The sequence below is a fragment of the Cydia pomonella genome, chromosome 20 (assembly GCF_033807575.1).
Source record: "Cydia pomonella isolate Wapato2018A chromosome 20, ilCydPomo1, whole genome shotgun sequence".
In the NCBI taxonomy this organism is placed as follows: domain Eukaryota; kingdom Metazoa; phylum Arthropoda; class Insecta; order Lepidoptera; family Tortricidae; genus Cydia; species Cydia pomonella.
The window spans coordinates 5,267,691-5,287,806 of record NC_084722.1 but is presented as its reverse complement, the minus strand read 5'-3'; the positions used below and the strand labels follow the sequence as shown (position 1 = coordinate 5,287,806).

The 20,116-nt window shown below is 37.5% G+C and overlaps 1 protein-coding gene across 12 annotated transcripts in view; it reads left to right on the top strand.

The window, feature by feature from the left end:
- Positions 1 to 2,602: 2,602 nt before the first annotated feature.
- Positions 2,603 to 20,116, top strand: part of LOC133528995 (peripheral-type benzodiazepine receptor-associated protein 1) — a 45,257-nt gene continuing 27,743 nt past the window's right edge. For 8 of the 12 annotated variants that reach the window (XM_061866551.1, XM_061866557.1, XM_061866553.1 and 5 more), the window contains exon 1: positions 2,603 to 4,970. The gene's annotated coding sequence lies outside the window, so the exon portion shown is untranslated. The remainder of the gene's footprint in view (positions 4,971 to 20,116) is intronic. The other 4 variants (XM_061866560.1, XM_061866555.1, XM_061866552.1 and 1 more) reach the window with 2 other exon arrangements.

Here is a 20,116-nt window from a genome sequence, read left to right as displayed (position 1 = left end):
TTTTTAACTAGCTAACTCAATGCTGGTGTCACGAAATAGATATCCGTCTTTATTGCACTGATAAGAAAAAGCATTAGAAAGAGTGGATTTGTTCCACCCAACACCCTTGCGACAGTTATAACCCTCTTTTAAGGTTCCGTTTTTCTAAAACAATAGACTATTAAAATAAAATAAAGAAGAGACGTGTTCCAGGTAGATTTTCGTACATTGAACACACGCGGGCTATTGTTATCTCTATTGCACGCGCATATTGCTGTCAAACTCGCACAGTGACATTGACAACCGGCATCATGGGCGAGACAACAATATAATTAATATGCGCGTGCAATAGAGATAGCAACAGGCGGGTCAATGCACGAAAATTTATATGAAAAGCATCTCTTCTTTAGTGAAATCGCTCTGTCTGTCAGTCAAATTGATATAGACTAGGAAAGAATATTTAATTATTGGGACGATTTTTATTTTGGTGTCGATGTTTTCTCTGATTTTGATAAAATTTTGTAAGCTGGAAGAGGTCCTCATTGTGGATTAAATAAACACAGAATCCCAATTTGGGAAACGAAATTTTCCATTGAGTTAGGTACTAAATTCCATACTTTTTCGTAACTAAGGGGAATATTTATTTAGTACATACAGTGAAATTGTGCTTATACTCGTATATTGTACGGAATAGGGAATTCTATTCTATCTACATATTTACCAACATCTGACAAAAACGAGAAAACAAAAATCAACCCCATTAACATTGAAATGTAATAGCCCGGGACAATATGGATTTATTTTATTATTATTATAATAGCCTATTATGGTGTCCCACTGCTGGGATGGATTTATACCTGTGCCAAATAAATTTGTACAGAACCTTCCAAGCGCGAAGCCGTTTTTTCATTTTTTTTTAGAAAAAATATCTTGCATTGATTTATCTAAAAATAAAACTAGTTAGCAGTCTAGTTGCTTAAATAATTAAGTCTGAGTAGACGTGCCCAGCGTTTTATCACTTTTTCATTAACTGGTAAACCGTTATCAGTTTATTGTGCCATTGGGAAACAAAGCCGAAAAACTCATTGCAATATCAAACCTCACATTCTCAATCACGTACTCACATAATTAAATTAACAAAATGAATTTGCAAAACCTAATACATTATTTTGATGAATTCGGACAATGTTTATTGAACTTTTTCTGTGTCGAAACTGGATCAAATAATGCTATACATGATCTTGAAGTGTGGATTGAATCTGGGAGAGTAGCGAACGAGAGTAGAAATTTACCAGGTTCTAAAGCAGACGTCAAGGAAGGTGAAGTATCAGGTGATGTAGAGATTAATGAAAATGGAGCCTTTAAAACAGTTTTTACACAAACAAACGAAGGGGCTAATAGAGATCTCTGTAGCTCAAGAAATCTAGTCTCCGATCAAGTCATGGACAGGCAAATGGATGAAAATGAAGCAAACGATGTGGACAAAATAAATGATGAGTCCAAAAACGAGACAATTGAAAAAGTCCATACGCCAAGCGAGGAAACAAATGAAAGTGACAGTTCAATTTATGTAGAATCGAGTGAGGTTGATATCTTTCGAACTGATGAAGTGACTAACAGTAATGAAGATTTTGCAAGTGACGTAGAATCCGAAAGAAGTGTAGTTTTGCAAAGAGTTCATCGACTAAATGTACATGGAGACGATAATGGAAATACAAGTAATGAGGAATCCAGTGAAACTGAAGTTGTAAATAATGTGTATATGCAAAGTGACGTTAGTGGAATTCGCTTGAAGTGCAGGAAGTGTAATAGAAGCATTAAATTGTACATATCAGCTCAGCTTCTGTTGACAGTAATGAATATCAAAGCACAAAAGGTATGTTATCCCTTTAAGTAAACTTTGTTGGCTAATATATAGACGCAGCCTGAAGTTCCAAAAGCCAAGGATGATAACTTAAGGACGGATGAGATGTAGTATGGTACTTCTTATACGTCCGCCAGTCATTACGTGTTAGATAAAACACGTCCATCAGAAGATTATGCCTCTCACTGTAAACCTGAGTATATATGGTTTTAATTTTAACTCAATATACCACCACCCGTTCCCGAGATAAAGGTTCTTGACAGACAGACGGACCGACGACGGACAACAAAGTGATCCTATAACGGTTCAGTTTTTTTCCTTTTGAGGTACTGAATCCTAAAAACATGACATCGAATACAAATGAATACGCCTCTTAGAATAAATTCGTTATAAAACTTAAATTGATTGATAAATCTCTTAAAATAGGGGATTATTTTAAGGAATATGTCAATTCCAATGGGTCGGTATTAACAACTGGCATGTGACAAACCTGAAATTGTACCATAAGTAAGTCCATGGGCTACGGTAACCGTTTACCATCTGGCGGGCCGGAAACTTATTTTCTACCCATGTGGAATAAAAAATGGGTCACTACTGCCACAAGGGATGGTAATTCTGAGTAGGTAAGTGAACTTTATAATATCCTATACATTATTTACATTTCCTATAAGTAGTTATAAGCGAGATGCACGGCTAGTTATGTATGTCATCATATATATATATATATATATATATATATATATAGATTAATAAATAAACGATGTTACTTCTACTTGCTGTAAATTACCGCGTAGTTTTAAGAATACATACCTATCAATTACAAAGCGGTATATACCGGTATATAAAAATCGGCCTTAGTGTAGGGTTCCGTAGTTACCATTCTGTCAGAGCTAAACGGGGCTATTAGTAAGTATCATGTAAGTATAATTTCCCTACTAAGAAGAGAAGACTTTTTGCAATAATTCAAAAACGGATGGACCGATCATATTCGCTATAGTTTTCATTGAAAGTATTTATTACCCCACATCATTGGGTTAAAGAAAAAAAAAATGTTTTGTATCGGAGGTACCCTAAAAAGGTTTATTGTAGTTTTATTTTACCGTTCTGTCACCATGCATGATTTATGTATCCATGCTAAATTGCTGCTTTCTAGCACTAACGATCACGGAGCAAAGCCACGGATAGACAAACAGACGGACATAATGGCGAAACTATAAGGGTTCCTAGTTGACTACTGAATCCTAATAAAAACGAAATCGGTATGTACTACTAAGTACTTTATTTATTTTAAACTTTATTGCACAATAAAAATAAGTACAAATGGCGGACTTAATGCCTTAAGGCATTCTCTACCAGTCAACCATAGGGCAAAACAGAAATCCTCGAATGTGGGTGCAGTGAGAAAAATAATTAAAAAGATATGACAACTATAAAAGTAATTTTAAAAAACTATTTAAACTATTTACTGTGCCAAAACTGCCAAATTAATAGAAAATTAATAATTAAGTATGTAATCTATATGTAATGTAATGTATGTAAGCAAGTTACGGAAAGTTACCAAAATGTAGAAGTTTTCTGATTAGAATTGTTATCTTGATCACGATTTGTCTTGTAACAAAACCTGAGGTCCTACCGTGAAAAACGAATACATAAATATCTGCCTCTCTTTCGCTCGAATATGCAAGAGCGATAGAAGCAGATAACGAAGTTTCGTTTTTCTCGGTACGCCGTCTGGAACCGCGAACTTCGAAATTTCATTCAACGTCAGTCCAAGAGCGGTAGAAATGGATTCTGACTGCAGTATGCAGCGAACCTCGCCTGACCAGAAATATATGATCACGCGCCATATTGCGGAATTTCATTGGAACTAAAATTATCATACTAAACTGAATTGTCACCCTATACATAAAAAGAACAGCGCCCTCTTTACAATGATCATATATTTCTGGTCGGGCTTTACCGATGTTTGCGACAGCCTCTTGAGGTGCTAAGATGCCCTTCAAGTGCATTTTGGACGAAACCTGCATTAAAGTAGAATTAAAATACCTACTTAGATACCTATGTCCTTATTAAATAATAAAACCAAGTTATAGGTAACATTAAATTGGATACCTAATAAGTAATGTAGCTAAGTACTGAATACCATTGAGAACGGGTTATACTGTAAGGAAAATTTTCATTCAGTCAGCTCTCGAGTGTAGTTTTAATCTATAATTATATTTAACAATTTGCCGTAAATCATCTATCGATTGTGACAAATTGCCTGAAGGTCATGGTTAAATATGAAAGGAGGTAAGGTAGGGTCCATAACTTGGAGAGCAAATATGCAAATATTTTTCACGACGCAGGGTTATTCATTCAGTGTCCTTCAAAAATGCGTTGGTGTAGGGTAACGTTAAAATAGTCTAGTGGCCCATTAAAATACTCCCCTTGTCACCTCATTTCCATGCTATTATGCGCAGTCATTACGCCACCACAAAGTTGCATTCGTTAAAACATGAACCGAATTGAATTTCCATAAAATCGATGAAACCGAGATAGTAGATCTGATTGCAGTCGGTCAGTGGGCCATTAATCCGAGGTACGGAGTGACAGTGATTGTTAAATAATGAAGGCGTGTGGGGCTGGAGTGAGCACGGCGGCCCATTGAGCAGCGTCGCGCGACGCGAGTGCGGTGTGACGTCACGGGGCGCCGCCGCCGCCCCGCGCCTGCGCCCGCCTATCGAGCGGCAGGCATGTGCCCCTTACAGCCGGCCGACCGCTCCGCCCGACCGACTCACACTTTTTTATTTTCCCTCCGTACGTAGTGACCGCTGTGACATCCCGGTAATAACATAGAAACCGTAGTCCGCGAGCCGAAGACGCGCGCTGTGATCACGGTTCGGGGGTCCCGCGCCGCCGCCCCGAGCGCCCGCCTCGATTCCAAAATGGCAGGATGTAGGCCGAGGCCTGGGGCGCGAGCCTGTGACGGTGCGGTTTGGCTCGCGTGAGGCATGTGTCCTGTTACATAAATGTTACGCAAGCTGAGGACGTGCCCACTCAAAGGTGCAACTGTAACACGAACTAGCCCGCTAGCTTGGTGCATTGTGCTCTGGATCCCATGTAATCCGCGGAAGAAGCTGCCTCGGTGAGTAACTACTGAACTACTGAACCACCCGTAGTTAAGTCTCACTCCTCAAGCGACAGGCTTATAATGGATATGAAAGATAACAAAGCGTAGCTGTTCTGTATCGTGTAAAAGACAAGTGGATATTGAAGTGCGACCTGTATCGATCGCCTCGTTATCCCTTGCGAGAAAACTCTTTATATTTCCTGTGGTGTAGCCCGAGGAACCGATTAGAGGTGGTAATGTGAAAGTAATGAGCCAGCCGGCCGCCATATTGCCCGTAGGTATCGCGCCTGTAAATAGTTGGGTTCCCTGTAGGCAACCGTTGTATTGATCAATCTTCTTATTGTTTTGGAAGCCTTCTATATTTGATGAACTTGGCATTTGTGATGGTTGACCTTTCTGTAATAAAGGTTTGATGGTTTTTGTTAGATCCAGATTTTTGTTAGCTACTTATTGCTTCAGTATGTAAAACGAGGTAGGCAAGCACTATACTAGAAAAGAGCCGTTGTTTCAAGCTTTTTTGAGGTCAGCTTAGTGGGTCATAGCTTATTAATTCTCGACTTTAATATTTAAAAGTATAATCAATGCAGAACGATTTAGCTATGACTGTATTCCGATCATGCAAGAGTAGATTTTCAGAAGATAAAAAAATTTGTATTCCGACGGTTTATAGCTAAAACAAAATGTCCTTACGAGTTAAAGAATCAGTCAAATATGTAGTTTGTGATAGCTGTGCGTTATAAAAACGAACTGATTGAAACCTGATTCCCAATCATCAGCTCAGTCATTTTGAAACTACGGTGGAACATACGACACAAATATACTTACATATATACATATCTACAACCATAAATAGACTGCTAAAATCATAATCTTCCCGTGGTCGGCTAAAAAGGTTATTAATATTTAAATTTGACGATGTAATAAAGTAAAATCTTGAAACGTACGGTATAAATAAAATATTGATTTTGATTCGTCAAATTGGTAACGATAACTACTGGCAATGTTGCTCGATTTTTATATAGGTCGGTATCAATGAAATTATTCATCACTATTAAGAATATCTCGTTTGAATGACTGGCAATATTTTGTACCATACCTAGTACGAGTATGATTAGTAAACTAGTTATAAATGCAAAATCTTCAAGTTAAATAAATCGGTACTCTGTTAAAACTGCATTTATCAATTATACGCTGCAACCAGCCAGAATTACCTATAATTCAATTTTTTATCGAGCAAACTTTTTGAAATGATGTAACCATTTAACTTTAACAACGCAGACAATAACATTTTATGGACTGGCAGTACGGCGAATTGAAAATAATTCGTATGCCTAATAACTCCCCATGATTCCTATAATAATAATTTATATATTATATTTTAGTTTAGGTTAGGTATAAAGCGATCTGGTCTCGAATATCCGTGATAGGTACCAGAAAGTCCAATTATACAAAATGACAAATTCAAAACGACCACAGTATAAAAAACTATTTAGGTTAACTGGAAGAGATCCCTCAAAGGGAATTTCGCCTTTGTACATCTTACTAATTGTATGTTACTTTTAATCTGCTGCTCTACTAACGTGCCCCCGCCAAGAAGAGCAAAGCAAAGCGCAAGGGTTACAACCTACCTTTTCTCGAAGCGCTTCGTTGTTTTTTTGTACTTATCATAACTTATATACCAGATAAACAAAATTCTCGGGATATAATGTCAATAGTGGACTTATTAAGCAAACTCCTGGGATGGAGCAAACTCCGATTACACGCATTTAGGACCAAATGAAAGTATTAAAACGATTTCCAGCTTGCTGGGAATTAATTCCTCAACACGCTATATTTGGATCTAATTTGATTGGCCTAATATGTATCTGTAGAAATCTTATTAGAATAATACCATTTCAAAAAAATCGCCTAAGAGCATGTCGGTTCATGCTCAGTTTAGGGTTTCTTAGTTACCATTCTGTCAGACAGAATAGGCTAAACGAGGAACTATTAGGAAATACCATGTACATTACAAGCCTAAGGGAGTACCTTGGCAGCGCTTTTTACTAAGAAGAGGAGACTTTTTGTAATACCTAAGTAACTTAAAAACGGCTGGACAGATCATGTTTGATATAGTTTTCATTGAAAGTATTTATTAAGTTGTTGTATTACGATTGTTTTCTCATATTTTTGGACCCATGGTTCAAAAGCTAGAGGAGGAGGGGCACATTTTTAGGGTTCCGTAGCCAAATGGCAAAAAACGGAACCCTTATAGATTCGTCATGTCCGTCTGTCTGTCCGATTCTGTCACAGCCACTTTTTTCCGAAACTATAAGAGCTATACTGTTCAAACTTAGTAAGTGGATGTATTCTATGAACCGCATTAAGATGTACACACAAAAATAGAAAAAAAAAACCAATAAATTTTGGGGGTTCCCCATACTTAGAACTGAAACTCAAAAAATCTTTTTTCATCAAACCCATACGTGTGGGGTATCTATGGATATAGGTCTTCAAAAATGATATTTAGGTTCCTAATATCATTTTTTTTCTAAACTGAATAGTTTGCGCGAGAGACACTTCCAAAGTGGTAAAATGTGTGTCCAAAGTGGTAAAATGTTGAACAAGATCTAGCAAGTATATATTTTTTTAATACGTCTCAAATGGTACGGAACCCTTCATGCGCGAGTCCGACTCGCACTTGGCCGCTTTTTTTCTTTCAGAGCGATTATTCCCGAAATTAAATAAATAAATAAATATTTAATATTATAGGATATTATTTTACAAATTGACTATGTCCCACAGTAAGCTCAATAAGGCTTGTCTTGTTGGTACTTAGACAACGATATATATAATAATATATAAATATTTATAAATACTTAAATACATAGAAAACACCCATGACTCAGGAACAAATATCCGAGCTCATCACACAAATAAATGCCCTTACCAGGATTTGAACCCGGGACCATCGGCTTCATGGGCAGGTTCCCCACCCACTAGGCCAGGCGGTCGGTATTATATAATGTTTTAAGTAACCATATTTTACTGGGCTATACTTTAATTTACGAAATTATAAAACTTCTAAAATAAAACAGTATAACTATGCTCAATTGAAAATTTAAGCGAACATATCAATGTCGGCTCACTTACTTGTAATCAATTGTAACTCAATAATTGTATTTTACATTTTTAATACGAGTAGGTACAACCTTACTTTCCTGAATAAATAATATGTTTAATAATCCGTACGTGCTGCGCTGAGGTCCAGATGTTGTTTTCATAACTTTTATTGATGACCTACTTTGAGCAGGGACCGAGGTTCTCGCGTTCTTCTTTACTGACAAATATCTTCATTCAGTCATTCTATACACGGTGTAACATGAGGAAACTGAAAAAAGTCAACAGTGTATTCCTGATCATATAAACTTTTCTGGATTTAGCCTAGTGTATTCAAAGTTAATACCAATTAAAAAAAAGCGGCCAAGTGCGAGTCGGACTCGCCCATGAAGAGTTACGTACCATTTATGACATATTAAAAAAACTACTTACTACACACGTATGAGTTTGCTGAATTTTTTTTTTTTTGTTTTCAGTTCTAAGTATGGAGAACCCCCAAAATTTATTGTTTTTTTTTTTCTATTTCTGTGTGAAAATCTTAATGCGGTTTACAGAATAAATTTACTTCCCAAGTTTCAACAATATAGTTCTTATAGTTTCGGAAAAAAGTGGCTGTGATATACGGACGGACAGACAGATAGACAGACATCCATAAGGGTTCCGCTTTTTGCAATTTGGCTACGGAACCCTAAAAAAATATTATTGTAACTTAGTGCAAAACACCTTTTTGATGGCGATGATGCTCTTATGGGGCGTAGTCTAAACTTCTTATTGATAAGTATACGTCAAAAAGTGACAAGTAACCTTCGCAAAAACTAGGTTTGACAAAAAGAAACATTAAAATTCATTTTCAGTGCCAGTTTTACCATAACATTAACTTTTTATGTACAAATACATTAAAAATTTGAAAAATAGGCAAAAATAATAATTTTTTGGCGATATTTATTTAAACTCGTATAACATTTTTTCCTTCTATTGGCCTCAGAAGGGTGGTTAATCTGTCGGGTTCCTCGTGTTACACCGTGTATATTTAAACAATGAAGGAATCTAATATTGATACGGTCCCTATTACGTATAACATATTGTTAGTTAACTTACTGCTATAAGGTAACCATTTATGACAAAGTTGTAAGACAGATGTTCCCAGGGATAGTGGCGGGGCATCATACCTACCCCGCTTGGTAATCTGAAGCTAGATTACTCTTTATTTAAGAACGATAAAATGTATACCTCCACGGTTTTAAAATCGGACGGTGGGAACCGAGGCAAGTCGGTGGAAATCGTGTTCTATGGAGACCACCCGATACTGACTAAAATAATCGACTTTGTTTAACATTACATCTCATAGATGTTTTGTAGTATAAGAACTGCGTTGCGAGACTTTCATCTTTTTACATGTAATGTTCTTGATGACACCTCGTCTCTTTTACCTATGTTACCATACTCATACCGACACCTAAATCATACTCACTAATACCTACCAAAACAATTACAACAAACAAGGAACAACGAGCAAAACTCACTAATGATGACTCAGAGCTCAGAGCCATTACAGTTTCAGTATTTTGGCACTTCAATGCACAATATACTTTCTCTACCTATTTAATTAAATAGTTAGAGAGATGTTTGTAGATGTGATTGTAGGTACCAGTAGCGAATTATACTTTTTAAACAGTCTTAGTCAAATCATTTCTTCACAAGTTTAATTTCGCAGTAGTTGGTGCCTACTCGAAAACCCCCAATTAAAAGGTCTTTAAAATCCATCATACAACATGCGACATTAACACTATACACGCAATTCGTTTAAGTAGGTACCAACTACTACAGAATTTTACCTACTCTTTTAGTTATATTTTAACCGACTTATCAATATTCAAAAGGACCTCCTCCGTTCTGAATTCGATTGAGTGTTTTTTAAACCCGATTGTTCTCACTTATTGCATTTTGTTTAAAAACATGTTTCTTCTTAAATTGGTCCTATTTTTAGTCAAAATTTGGTTCTAAAATATATTTTCATTAACAAGTCAAGCAACTGCCAATGATGACTAAACTGGAACTTCCTCAACGAAGAATTATTTTACCTCTGGGTTAATTGTATTAATGTGATGCACTCGGCGTAAATAATTTTACACTTTTTTTTTTTTTACTTTTAGTGATGTCGTTTTTTTCTGTTATTTTTTAACTTGAAAGAACCCTAAATTTGCTTTGCATCATATTGAGTTGCGTAGGCTGCAGGTATTTATTACCTCGTGTGATAACGTACCTACCGATAACAGCTCATGTAATTGATAAAGATACGGTAGATTAGGGCTTTACACGAGCTTTTCCCCCTAACTTTCAAAGTCAATTGATGTCAACAAGTATTATCATGCACGTACCTACAGAGTGTACCGTATCAATGGGCAATAAATACAAAGCGGCAGTAAAAACAATGATTTTCTTTTTCATAGCAACAAAATAACAAGCTAAAACAGGTAGATTGTCCTACATATTGTACTCGGTACTATTTGAGGTTCATACATACATATTTCTACACAACTAGGTACCCACACTTCACTTGCCAGTTTTAAGATCTTATTTTTAATCTGATATAAGTAATATTGGTTCGTACCTACATTTGGATCGTATTTTATAAAGAGTTGGATTTTGTAACTTATTAGGTTATCTTTCAATAAATCGGAAGCGATTTTCAATCGATCGACGGAATTCCGCACTGTTCGAAAGATGTCTCGCATTAAGCACCTACTCGTAAGAGGCCCAGGGTAAACTTACATCTCAGTAAAAACCCAAACCATGAAGATATATCAGCGAATGCTTAATCCATACATCATATTTAGATGTCGATTGAGGACATGTTTAAAAACGGCGCTGTTGCCGACGTGTTTATGCGACAAGATTGATGACGCCAAGAAACGAGGGGCATGTTTAAACGACACAAGTGCTTCTAGCATGAAGATAAATAACACGAGAGGCAAATGGACGCGGTTGAGCAGAAATATCCCATTTGGATAAGTTGATATAGGTACTTGAACCATACATAATTCAGAATAATTTCATTTCCTGAGTTTTCGCGTCGGCTTACATGTCACATCGAAGGTCTTGATATACATTCTTAACATGTCTAAACCTAGGCTCATTTTTTGTTTAATTTTAACGATCTCAAGAACATCCTACATTGTAAAATTATTTGGTGTCTGATACATATACCAAAAAAAATTGCTACAAATGTAGATGTGTAAAGGTACGTCTAGATCTAAAGCTTTAGACTGTGCGCCTAATTAAAACTCTTGCTTCATAGACAGGGTCACTACGAATTAGGCCAGATAGGTCGTCAGGATTTGGTGGAACCAGGTAGTAAACCACTTGGTAATTGGTTAAAAACCACCAAGGTCGCAGTTGTTAAAAGCTTGGTTGATAACCGTGTAGTAGGCCTTTAACTAATCCACTATTAATATATCTAGAGTCACGGCTGTATTGTATGGGGATATAGATATAGGTAGGTACTAGGTATGAGGCATTCCAGCTCGATGTAATTGCATTCCATGCCGTCAGACTTCTTTTATTCCGCCCAAATAAGCCATTCATATGTAATTCATACTAACAGGCCAATTCGAACGCACACTGACATTTTTTTATATTTTTTATTGAGGAGATGACACAGAAAACTTACATGGGATGAAGAAAAACTTAAATAGCATAAATGTCCTTAAATACAGATGATTCCATATCTCACGAAGAACATAGCCCACTAACCTAGTACCACTTAAGGGGCTCCCCGCAGTTTTAATCGATTTTTGACTAGTTTTGAGTCGTTATTCGTACATTTGTACTTTAGATAGAATTATAAGACAAACGGCTTTCGGTTTTTCAATCTTTTATCTCCATTCTGGTCTGACGGATTTTGAAAGATATGAACACTTCTTTTTTTTATATATTTTTTAAAAATGGCTAAAAAAAAACACTTTTTTCGTTACTAGATTACTGTGAAGGATTTTACATGTACGAAATCTACATATTTGGGTTCATCTTTTACGTCTCTAAAAATCGTCTCTAAATTTTGAACTAATAAACACAAAAGTTATGGCCAGTAAAACAGGTTTTTGGCCTAAAACTGTTGAACGTTGATGCCAAATATTTCGAAGACAGTGAACTTTGAAGTAAATATGATATACTATATTGCTTACAGCCGTTGCTGTTAATATGATAAACTACAAAAACATTAGAAAACTAAGGGATTCAGATCGAAGGTCATTGGCGTTAGGGATTCCCTTAATACTTAACACTACCATGCGGTTTACAACATTACAAGTGTTTAGAGAGACTTGAATCATGTTATTTAGCTATCATTCGTTTCGCCCGCGCGAATACATGCACGGACAAGTACAGCGAAATGCACTATATTTAAATGACATCAGTTAGATTCATTTGATATCAGTGTACGTTCGAATTGTCTTGTAACTTATACCTATCACCAGCCTATAACTGTTCATACTTCATTTGTGTTAACGTACTTAACATTAATCTCCCAATAGTTACCACATTCAATATTTCCAAGCAATAGAGGTGATAAACGGCTGTCAACTTATGGAATTACCGGAATTATACCTAACAAACAAGCATTAGGGCATACATTTAGTTCATTGACGACCACTTCTTGTAGCCGTATTAAGGTGCGTGCTCTCGCGCAATGGTAAGTCCATTTGAATAAAGGTTTTAAATAAGGGGCGTTCGTTTTCTGTAGAAAGCATCTCGTGATCAGCAATCACTCATCATAGAAAATGAAGTGTCGGACGTTTCGGCCCGGACCTGGATCGTTCTAGCGTAAATCATCCTTTATGGTATATTCTAATCTATCTTTAGAAAAGCTACAAGTGATGTAGGTAATCCGCAAACCCCCCCCCCCCCCCCCCCCCCCCGATGGTTCCGCTATTTTGAGAAAAAAATTCAAGAACTGAATCGACTAAAATAATTATTTACATAACTATAAAACCTGCTGAAAAAATTTACGAGAATTGGTTGAGAAATGCGACCCGTAGAGGAGAATATCCGGACATACAAAAGATTTTTTCCCAAGCTGAAACTGAGACCTTCGCTTAGCTTCGGTCAATAAAACTAGTAAAACGTCCTCATGGCGCTGGCAGCACGGCCACCCGTTAAATTACATATAATTTATTTATTAGGTAATACTATTTGGTGCCTAGTTGGGTGCAACCCTTTGAAATCAATTTAATTGTGTCTAGTTCGGCGTTCGAGTTAACTTTCATTTAAATGATGTAATCAATCGATAGCACTACCTTGTGTATTTATAAACCTCTATGTCCTCTATACAGTCCAATCACGCATTAGATTAGTAATCATAAAATTTGGGACATTGGACATATCCATGATTGTTCTTCCATAAATGTCTATGAGTAATGACTAAAAATCGATACCTACACTCACGAAACCAGATATAAATCTTCATACAAAAACTATCCCATTGCCATTTTTCGTGACTGCGGTTACAATATAGTTACCTATAGATCATGTCATTCGCAAAGACGCATGCCTTGATTCGTATTGTCATGTTATTAAAGGTTAAATTTGACAAATCTGCGCCGCATCGTGGTTGATACGAACTATACTTAAGGGGTCCACTGATGAACAGTCCGCCGAACGATATCTGCCTGTCAGTTAAGTAGAACAAAAAATTGTCAGTTTCGAACAACTAGAACAGATCGATACCGTCCGGTGGACTGCTAATCAGTGGGCCCCATTAGACTCACGCATAGGGGCCTAATTTGATTCAAGAAAGCGGCAGATGCGACGTGGTCCACGTGGCTACTTTTGTAGGTGGCGATGGCTCGGTAGTGTAAGACGATGATTCTTTAATTGGAAAATATATAGCTACCAAATCTAGGGTCCCAGTATCACGATAATTGCAGTATCGTTTATCTGAAAAAGTAGCTCCATAATTTCCCGTCATTCGAGAAATCCGAATAGCACGTATCATCGGATCACTTCAAAAGCCATTAGTGATCTGCTGCGCGTCAAAATATTGATGGATTGAGCGAGTAAGATTTATCCGATGGACTCCGGGCATAATCTTTGAGAAACGGCCGTTTCTGATTTAGAAATGTGATATGGTTTTCAGCTTATTTTGATATGACTTTGACTTAGGCTAATTGTCGCTTATGAAATGCAATTAGGAGAACTGATGTGCCGTTGGAAAGTGCCCAAAATTGCGACATATCCACTTTAATTTTTTTTGGAAAATTAATAAATAAATAATAAATAAATATTATAGGACATTATTACACAAATTGACTAAGTCCCACAGTAAGCTCAATAAGGCTTGTGTTGAGGGCACTTAGACAACAATATATATAATATATAAATACTTAAATACATAGAAAACACCCATGACTCAGGAACAAATATCCATGCTCATCACACAAATACATGCCCTTACCAGGATTTGAACCCGGGACCATCAGCTTCGTAGGCAGGGTCACTACCCACTAGGCCAAACCGGTCGTCTTTTCTCTCAAATTATCATATATTTGTCGACCGCTCTGGACTAGTGACCCTGCTTATTAAGCCGATGGTCCTGGGTTCGAATCCTGGGAGAATTTATTTGTGTGACGTGCACAGATGTTTGTTCCTGAGTCATGGATGTTTTCTACGTATTTAAGTATTATTTGTATATTATATAAATCGTTGTCTGAGTACCCACAACACAAGCCTTCTTGGCTTACCGATGAACTTAGTCAATTTGTGTGGGAATGTCCCTATAACGTTTATTTATTAATTTGTACAAGAATAAAACATTTTCGTTTCCAAAATCAAGGTAAAGGTTACCTGTGAAATTTTTCTAAAATTTTCGAGAATTTTTCCAACTTTCTGCAACTTTTAAATCTGTAATCAGGCATTTCACTCTCACTCCTTGGTGCGCGTATCGCGTATCTCAAGTTCTTATCAAAATGAGATGAAAACCATGTCAAATTGTGAAATGAGAATCAGCCATACGGTTATCGTTATCGCCATAGTCTGGCTGGGTTTGAACCCTCATCCTGTCTAGACGTCTTAAAAGACTAATGAGGTTAGCCAAAGCTTTTTGCAAGAGCTGTAATGCTTTAATACTTGGGTGAAATATTTTAGTGTAATTTCTAGCTTGGCTAGATATTGCAATGAAGTAAAAATCGCTTCATTAGTAACTTATTTTAACTAGTCATAAAATGGTGAAACTGTCTATTAATGTAAACTTCTTTACTTAGGGTAGGTGTGGCGTAAAATTATAAATCCTTATCTATCAGATATAATTTAAATTCATTCGGGACAGACATTTGCAAAGCAAGAACTGAACGAAGTAAGTACTGTCAGAGCAGCGGAAGTTGGTAAGCAGGCGAGATGCTAAAAAGATCAACACTTAGTTTTTCACATTGTGCGATCCGATATCGGATGTAAGATTCTACATTCTACATCCGCGTAGTCAGGCCGCAGGGGCGCCGTCTTTAGCGGTCATGCATACTACAACAAATACGCTATACTGAGATTATAAAATTAGTTTTGTAATAAATATTTTGCACCTACTAAAGATGTAAAATGTTCAAGATAAGATTCCACGCGGACGAAGTCTCGGGCAACAGCTAGTAGGTACATAAAAAACTATATATACATTATGCCTACGCAAACAAATATTATCGGTCCGACAGCTGATAGGAGGCTCCCACATGTCTAAAATTATCGGAAGCGCCTTTCCGATATTGGATGGTGGTAGATGCCTTTGAGAAAAACAGCTGCAGGAGAGTGCCATAAGTCCGCCTTTTCTGCATTATCTATCGTTTTTTGTAATCATAATTTATTAAATTAATAAATAAGTACAAAAATACACGTATGTCTTACATTTTACTTCCATCCGACTTTGGATCGGGCAATGTGAAAATGCTCTAAGGATAGTAAGAGCGTATGAAGATGATGTTTAATGACACATCCTCGTTGCCACTTTTACCAGTTTTTCTTCGCAATCAAACAAAAATAACGTTGTTACAACATCATACAGTTTTTAACGTCGTGCAAGACGTACATATTTATTCATTAGCAATCAACCTAGGTCCTTACCCCTACCGCTTACGTTGCACAGAAGTATGGAATCGATAACTACCGCACGCGACTCCAAGGAAGGCTTACGAATTCCGTGTCCAGGTCACTTCTTTGTGTTAATTTTTCAGGCATTAACGAAATAAGTCTAATTTAACACAAGGTAATTGTATAGATACTCGTAAAAAGTCTGTTGGCCATTACTAGACATGCAACGTTGCAGTTCTTACTTGCAGTTGGTGCTTATGAAAAATAATAATGTGAAAGAAAACATCGTGATGAAACCGGGCTAATCCCAACAATGCGTAGTTTATCCCGTCAATTCTTGGGACTAGATGCCAAGCCAACCCCAGGGTCTTTTGAGCCGTGGCAAAAAGCCAGGATCACGCGAGGAAGATGATGCTGATTGGATTTCTACATCTTAGGTACACCCAGCAAGTGCGTGGCCACTTTATTCGTAATGTGTCCATGTATATATCATCTAGCTGTATGAGTAATATTCTATATTTTTATTTTACACACACTTCCGTCACACATCTACAACAAGTAAAATCCCTCGTAAAGGAACTTCATCCCGTTACATCCCCTATTGCGTACGCTCTGTGTCTAATTTCCTACATCGTAATAACCACAAGTTTCACTAGGAGTTGCATCGTTCGTCAAAACCTCGGAGTGATGTCGCTAATAAACGTCACATGTGTTGCGGAGTAATTAAACCAGCGCAGCCCTGTGGGCCTAGCCAACATGCCAATCACATACGCCGTAGCGAACGAGACGCTAATGTCTCTCTGTTGCATTTATATAGAAGAGTGATAGAGAGATAACTACATTAACCGTTAAAAAATCTTATTTAACCAATAAAATACCATACCATCAGATCCACAGCACAGGCTTCGTCACATTACAGAAAGGTTTCGTCAAAACAGAATGTCCATTTACACAACTCATCTGCAACACGCATCGTCAAAACGAATTAAAGCCTAAACTAACCTCTTCAGCTCTAACATTTTGAAAGGTCCTTCCGGATTTTTAATGCTCTATTGGGGACTCTTTTATCGTGATAACGATAGTTCTGTTCAGGACTTATGTAAGATTAACTGGAAGAGATCCCTTAAAGGGATAACTTCGCCTTTTCTTAATTGTAAGTTACTTTTATTATGTTTTTTTGTACAATAAAGAGTTTACTACTACTACTACTATGTACAACAAATTGTTCTTTGTTATATGGATCTAATTTTATTACCTTCATATATATCCTGTATATACTACAATATATTCTTATAATTTTACAATAAAAGCTTTCATTATACGTGCAAGAACCAGCCGTTACAAAATAAGGAATTAAAAAGTTTCGCAGCAGCTGGCAGTTTTGAACTTAAATTGATAATAAGAACGCGCTGCAGTGTCCGTGCATGCTTGGCATCGCAAACAAGGGCCATCCCAGGACGGTTATCTCGTTCTCAAACATCGAAAATTGTATATCTTCATCTCTATCGCACTTGCTCTCTTGAAGTGATAAGATGATGATGCAAGCCATTTGCAACGACAAAGTATGACCAATATAAAATTTTTATGAAAATGTGACGATTATAATGACACATTCTAACTGTGTTCTATCCAAGTCAGTACTAACTTAGCTTAGGATTGTATTCCACCTGTCCAATTTCTTTGTCCAATGTGCATTGCGTCTTACTTTCTTATTAAGCAAAATGTGAGATGCAAATACACATTGGACCAAGAAATTGGACAGGTGGAATGACGTTAAGTAGCCACTTATGAGAAACTTACTTAGAATAATAAGACGATTTTAATAAAACGCTTCCTTGAGCTCCCATTGTGCCTCCGAGCTGTTGGAAGGGTTCCAGGTAATCTCGAAATTAGGACTCGGCTTCTGCCTTCTGATCTCTAAAGTCTAATGCGTGCAGGAAAAGTACCTAATACTTTACATTTTCCTTTTAAGGCGCCCTCGGGACAAGATTAGATTACTTATCATTAAGTGTTGTCGTTAGTTTCTATCCCGTAAGCTATATTAATAGAAGCCATCTTTTTTAAATAAAGAGTTGTGAATTTATACTTTTAAGCGCGCGGTTATTTAATTCGATTAACGCAGCGTTAAGCGTTTGCCGCACACCCATTTTAAATTTGATAAGCCGGACTGGGCGGGTCACGTCTGCCGCATGCATCCGGATTGGTGGGTTAGTTTAGCCGCCAAGTGGATGCCGCAAGTTAAGCGCGGACGTGGCAGGCCCAGACAGAGATGGCGGGACGACTTAGACACCTTCATCAGTAACTGGCCAGAAATCAAACAACAATGGGAGCTGTGGAGATCACGGGGAGAGCCCTTCGCCCAGCAGTGGTAACGGGCCAACAAAAACAAAATCGAATGACCGTATATTGTTTCATGCGGTAAAAGGCAGCGGTAAGCGTATTGCCATTTTCCCTACATTTATTTTATACTACGTCGGTGGCAAACAGGCATACGGACCGCCTGATGGTAAGCAGTCTCCGTAGCCTATATACGCCTGCAACTCCAGAGAAGTTACATGCGCGTTGCCGACCCTAAACCTTGCCGCAGATACTTGCGGTAGCATGCAAAAGGAGTACATATTAAGAACGCTACTGTTGTCTTTTTACCACTTTACCATAGAGCATCTCCAGATCGTAAATTGAATTCATAAAAGGGCATTCTTAACTGACACTTTATTGAATAATCTACCTGTTTGTGATTTTTAAAATATCATCAAAGGAAACTCTTAAAAAACTTTACCATCTTGTCAATCGCGGGTCGAACTGTCGTCCCAGCTGTACCTTGTTTCAAACCTCCAAAAAAAGAGCGTAGGTATTCCCATCTTAAAAACCGACATAGTATATCTATGCAACCCCTCAAGGTATCCTAGGTATGGGCGATGGTAATTGCTTTGCATCAGGCGATTCCTCTCCTCTTTTGTCTCCTATGAGTATATAGAAAAAAACCTGCTCTAGAAAGGCCTCCTTCGGGCGAAGTCGCCGAGCTGCAAATAATATCTAAATATCTTAGTGCATTGTTCTTCCACCAATACTTACATGAATACGAGCAAAGCACGCTGAAAATGGCTCGAAATTGAAGCGGTCCTATCCAAGATGACAATCGTTTGCAGAAAACGAAACGAAACGCTATTGTCTCTCTCTCTTCTTTATTAGTGTGATAGAGACAGATAGCGTTTCGTTTCTCTGCGAAAGATTGTCATCTTGGCTAGGCCCCCTGATGCGTCGTTGGAAACTTTCCAAAATTGCGAATTTGAATTCATTGAACCATGTCGAAAAATTCTCATAATATTTCATGGGGATCAAACGTTTCCATTTCCAACAAAAAGTTTCCATACATTTACCAGAAATTTCCGAGATCTTTCCCAACTTTTTTTAGACATTCCGTAACTTGCACATCTGTTTTTATGACTGCCGCACAGCTGCGTACACAACTTCTGATTGTTCGAAAGATCAACAAAATCGACTCTCATACTCGATTAAGATATCAGATTCCTGGACCAATCGGGTCGCCCACCTGCTCTACAAGCGTCCTTCGGTCGTCGCCGTCGGGTCTGAGGCGCCCGGGCCGCCCCAGCGGGCCTGGCGAGACGGAGTGGCGACGTTAACGTCTGATTCTGTAATGCCGGGAAATTTTTGTGTTTGATGTTTGTTGATTATCATTTGGTACATAGGCATTTTGGTGTTTTAAGATGTGATAACAAATGGGCATATCCTAGAATGAACGTCAAGAATAATATGACGACGTGATTTGCAATATGTTGCAGCATTTGGTCGATCGACTGAATTCGTTGCTCTTAGGCAGCAATTATCTAAAATCGCATGCTGTTTGTTGCAAAGTCTGTAGAAACCTTAAAAAAGGAAGCAGAAGTGAGGGTTGTTATTTACTTAGTACCCACTTGGTAAATCAATTCCAAATAAGTCATTTTTAGGGATCCGTACAAAAAAAAAAATTACAA